Source organism: Mytilus galloprovincialis, chromosome 5 (genome assembly GCF_965363235.1).
Source record: "Mytilus galloprovincialis chromosome 5, xbMytGall1.hap1.1, whole genome shotgun sequence".
Classification (NCBI taxonomy): domain Eukaryota; kingdom Metazoa; phylum Mollusca; class Bivalvia; order Mytilida; family Mytilidae; genus Mytilus; species Mytilus galloprovincialis.
The window spans coordinates 88,922,950-88,928,741 of NC_134842.1; the positions used below are offsets into that span (position 1 = coordinate 88,922,950).

Genomic DNA, 5,792 nt, shown 5'->3' on the forward strand with positions numbered 1-5,792 from the left:
CCTATTTCTCTATTACGTCTATTGGTCTGTTATAATTATTAGATGATTCTAAAAAATCTCCGCCTCGATTTTTTTTATACTTTCATTTTATAATCTTTGGTACATAATGCAGATGTTATGAAAAAATTAGGCACTTCTATCGAGTAGAAATGGAGAACGGTCATCTTTATTTTGTATGTCCCCACTATGGGGGCGTGGTCATCCTTTCACCTTGATTCTGAAGTACACGATAGCTATTCATCTCTCGAAATTAATTATCAAATAAATATCGTTGAAACAAAATGAATATATTTTAAGACATCAATAAATTTTAAGTGCTACTGATTTTTTTAACAGAATATGCCGGAATCGACCCCATCCGATGTTGTCTCAATACATAGATCAACGTTGTCAATTTCCGGCGCCGAAAATGTCAACGTAAAATGTCATTAAAAGTTGGAATCTTTTCTTCTTTGTGTCAATTTTGTTTATCTTAATGTCAAGAAAGTCATGCAATATGTTGAATCCATATCAACGTTATACCAAAACAGGCCTTACTTGGTAAACTAACAGTTTGAGGCCTACATCATCACCATGAGATTGACTTGTTGACATCGTACTTGTAGTTGATCAAGATTCATTTCGTGCATGTTGTTACCAGGTTACCGGTCGCTGAGTTTTTAAAATGAACAACTTATCTGTTTGGTCATATCGATTTCTTTCATAATTTTCCTTTCGTTCGTTAATACAATTATCGTTATGTGTTTTGTTTTGTTTCCTTTTTTTGGTCAAAAAGGGGGTTGGGGTGGGGTGCTCTTTTAATTTTATCAAAGACATGCGTGATTTTTAGGGGCTTATGGTTCTCAATTTCTGGTTTGCAGTTAAGGTTCAATATCTACTTGACTTTACTTATTTCAAATCTGCAGTTTCTTAGATCAATGATTATTTATAATTACTATATTAGTACTACAAATATATAGTAATATATTTTGCATAGGGGGAGGGGTGACCATTTGCTTTTCTAGGTATGACTAGGTTGTGGGAATTCAAAGAGAATCCTGGTGTGTTTGTTTTAGTGCTAATATAATAAAGAAGATGTGATATGATTGCCAATGAGACAACTATCCACAAAAGACCAAAATGACACAAACATTAACAACTATAGGTCACCGTACGGCCTTCAACAATGAGTCTTTCAAACAATTGCTTGTCTCTCCTAGGTGCTTTACCTTTATATCCATTCAAAGGTACCTGTTCAATTTTTTTTTGTTATTTTGTTTACTGTAAATTATTTGAATGAAGTATGTAAAAGTTTGTTGCCAACTTTTTTAGAAACCGCATAAACCATAACATTGGGGATCTATAGGATTTTTTTCTAGATTGACTATTTATTAATTTGCATCCATTGCATCATATGATTTTATTTCTAAATATATTTCACTTTTGCATACAGACACAGAATATATTCCTTTTCAGGTCGTCTTGTGTCATGTTATTTAGGGGTCTTTTGTATATGTAGCTTACTATACGTTATTGGTTCTGCTAAAATAAATGTTGAAGGCTGATCATAAAATATTTCCATACACCAAATATAGTTGACCAATTGCATATAGTATTAGAAAAAAGACCAAAACTCAAAAACTTAACTTTGACCACTGAACCATGAAAATGAGGTCAAGGTTAGATGACACCTGCCAGCTAGATATGTTCACCTTACAATCATTCCATACACCAAATACAGTAGACCTATTGCATACAGAATAAGAGAAAAACAGACCAAAACTCAAAAACTTAACTATAACCACTGAACCAAGAAAATGAGGTCAGGTCAGATGACACCTGCCAGTTGTACATGTACACCTTACAGTTCTTCCATACACCAAATATCCTAGACCTATCTCTTATAGTATTTGAGATATGGACTTGACCACCAAAACTTAACCTTGTTCACTGATCCATGAAATGAGGTCGAGGTCAATTGAAAACTGCCTGACGGGCATGAGGACCTTGCAAGATATGACATACCAAATATAGTTATCCTATAACTTATAATGAGAGAGAATTTAATATTACAAAAAATCTTAACCTTTTTTTCAAGAAGTCACTGAACCATGAAAATGAGGTCTAGGACATTGGACATGTGACTGACCGAAACTTCTTAACATGAGGCATCTATATACCAAGGATGAAGCATCCAGGTCTTTCAACCTTCTAAAATATAGAGCTTTTAAGTAATTATCTAACATCGCCGCCTTAGCAGCCGGATCACTGTCCCTTTGTCTAGCTTTCTGCAACAAACATTCGCAGGCTCGACAAAAATGAGGAATCTTATAAATTATACAACAGTGATATTCCTTTGAAATTTTTTTTTCATGAAAACAACTGAGACAATAATCTGAATTTTTTACTAAATATGGTGACATTTCACTGTCACTTATGCACATTTTAATGTTGATGAGTCTTGCATATTTCAAAATCCTCTTTTTACTACACATTGAGCCCATAGTCAGCTTAAGACTGAGTTAAGTTTCATTTATTCAAATCTCTGAGATTCAAATCCTGCACAAGTTCAACAAAAATGTCTGCTAATAACTCTTGAACCACCTCGGTTACCATTCTGTACATGAATATATCTCTCATAACAAATTTCATATAAATTTTGCTGATTCCAGGTATCAAAATTTTCATCCTCCAGTAAAATTATTTTTCTGACAGGATGTGTTGTGTACTGAAAATAAAAAAAAAAATTGTTATTATTAAATTAAGTTTGTTGATTCAATTGAAAAGTAATGATGAATGATAATTAAATTATATTATATTTCATTGTTATTGGCATCTTTGACCAAAATATGGTCTGCTTAAGTCATTCTCTTATCTGAAGAAAATGGTCAATTTTATTAAACCACTTCATTCTCATGGATATGATGCACATCAAGTAAGAGTTAATTCCCTTATATTGTTTTTTTATCTTTATAAATTAATTTTAAGTTACAGTACCCTTCATTCTTGAAATTTGGTTTTACATCCAAATGAAACTATATTGAAATTATACAGTATAGATAATAGTATAAAATCTTTAAACTATTAAAAGTATACCATTTGGCCTTCAAGTCTGTGTATGATTTGACCTATAAATGGGCATTTCATAAATAAATATAAACTATAAATTTTAACTTCCATTCCCAATTTATTCCATTGGCAATTTTCTTGTCTGACTGTTAAATGTAAGATATTTTCAGTCTATTTCCTTATCAAAATAGTTTTAATACATAATCATGAAAATGTCTATCATGTTTTTGTTTCATATTTGAGGGATTGAAATCATAGCGCATTGTAAATAACCCACTGTGGTTACCCTGAACAGACACATTTGGATTACTTACCCTTAATATATTCTAGTCATATTATTTTGTATTAACAAAATAATTTTGCTTTCGACATTACTTGTCATTGACTCTCTATTTGATTACTGTTTTCCTGCTGTATGTATATCAATCATACATGTGCATGTACTGCAAGTGGTTTTGTTGATATATAAAAGTCCTCTGTTTTGAATTTTTGATTCATAGTGAACATCTTTCTTCATCCTGTATATATAAAGCAAATGTACATACAATTACTAAATAAGCTGAATATATACTAAATTATTCAAAGCAAAATTAAACTTTGCATTGTTATTATCAACACATGAATACAAATTTGCCAAATAAATTACCAAGAAAAAAACATATTTTCTTGCTCCAATGAAGACCCATTGGTGGCAGTCGACTGTTGTCTGCTCTTTGTTTGGGTTGCTGGTTCTTTGACATATTATCCATTTCCATTCTCAATTTTATATATTTAGTATGTATTAGAAATTGTTATGCCTCTAGCATTTCTGCTCAAAACATAAAAGTTACAGGCAAATAAAACATACATGTATTATAATAGTGTACATAAATATCTAACATGTCAATTGTACAATGCAAGCTGAAATTTTATACATTTTGGGGGCACTCACAACCTAGTTTTAATTTAAATTCATGAACCACCACTGTCATAACACCATTAATTGGATAATATTATGATATTAATGAAGTTGGGGTACATTTTTTTAAAGTAATTACTACAATGTATTGTCAATGGATTATCATTTCTAATTAGTTTGTATATATATATATATATGACTAAAGCCTATAGGATTAATATAACTTGATGGATATAAAGAAATTGTACAGGCATATTAAATTTGTAACATATCCTGCCATTCCTGGTCATGGGGATACATGTTAATGCATGTGTAAGCTCCCAAAATGGGTGGGTGATTCAGTGGTTAATTTCAATGAGTAAATTTCTTTTAAAATATGAGATATAAATTTAGAGAATGGCTATCTAATTTTATTTTTTTTTGTATATGTGAAAGAGAAATCTGTGACTGTGATCGCTTTCCCTTTGTATTTTTTGTTTATGAAAGATTTAATTTTTATGTATATATAACATTTTGGTGAATATGAAATCAGGGACACAAAAATGTTTTTTCAAATGAAATATTATACCAGGTATAAAATAGCCAACAATGAAAGTAGGTGTCTTTAAATACATTCCAATGATTTAGTACATGGACTTTTAAGTTGAACCCGAGACGTTCAGCAGAATTCGTGTAGCCTCAGTAGCCTATAATTTGGGGCCTTGAAATTACCCCCCCCCCCCTTTAGAGAACTTACAAATTCGGCATGAAACGTGATCATACGTGCTTTCGAATTTTATTAATTTTGGTCTGTATTTGCAGTTAGAGGTTTACAATGTTCTATTATCTGAGCAAGAAGTGATTGCGTGAATATTTTCCATGGAGATCGTGAAGAACACCTTGACCAGTTTGAAAACGGATGTTGACAACTTGTGTGGGTATAATATTTCCGGAAACAAGTGCGGAAACCTAAGACCGAAATCCGAATGTAATACACCAGTAAATAGTTGATTAAATACTAGTATATGTCAGAAAAGGAAATGATTTCAATTTTCATCTTTGATATAATTTTACACTTTATTTTTACCGTTTAAATCATTTCTTTGGATCCGACTTATTTGATAATAATTAACTAAAATATCTGGAATAAACCTTTACCTTTTGTGTTGCTTAGCATTAAGTGTAAGCATCCAAGAATGTCATAAATGCAACTTTTCAGAGTGGAATGCCAAATCCAACGTCAAATAATGGCCGCCATTACGTGTTGACAACGTCGTCTAGTGAACCGTATCACTGAGCGCCGAAATCCTTACTCAGGCGCTTCCGGTTGTCCTACTGTTGATGCCAGATTTAGAAAATACAACGTTATGACGTTACCAATAGGTAATGACATTTGGACGTCGCCAGTGCCGAATTCTTTTGACGTCGTCGTTTTCGAGGGTTTTTTTTAATTTAGAAAGTTGAGTCTTCAGCTGTATTCTTTGATAAAAGAGGTGACAATTATTACCATTAGGTGAAGAGAAATTGACTTATTTTGTTCTATATTTGTAGATGAACAAAAAAAATCATATTTTGTTTCAGCGGAGAAGTTATTAAATACAAATAAAGAACGAAAAGAAATCAACATGTACTTCATATGCATTTTATTCTTGCAAGTTTTATCAAGGATAGATTAGCTGATTAGAGTGTTTTGTATACTAATAATATTTTGTCATTTCTTAGAATGTGATAACATTTGAGTATTTATGACCATAAAACTGATGTCCAATTAACTGAAGTTGTTTCTTCCTTAAAACGCAAACATTTTATTCCTCATAAATCTGCAATGTGTGGAAATGTTTAAAACATCTTCCAACACAAAGTCCAA

General features: G+C 31.6%; 1 long non-coding RNA gene across 2 annotated transcripts; it reads right to left on the reverse strand.

Annotated features, from left to right (window-relative positions):
* Positions 1-2,367: 2,367 nt before the first annotated feature.
* On the reverse strand, positions 2,368-5,259 carry LOC143076650 (uncharacterized). Of its 2 annotated transcripts, none has more exons than XR_012978735.1 (3): positions 5,084-5,259; positions 3,363-3,566; positions 2,368-2,707 (listed from the first exon to the last, which is right to left on the reverse strand). It is a non-coding gene; the product is annotated as an uncharacterized LOC143076650 (long non-coding RNA). The 2 variants fall into 2 exon arrangements; XR_012978736.1 differs by lacking the exon at positions 5,084-5,259 and adding an exon at positions 4,709-4,872.
* Positions 5,260-5,792: the final 533 nt, after the last annotated feature.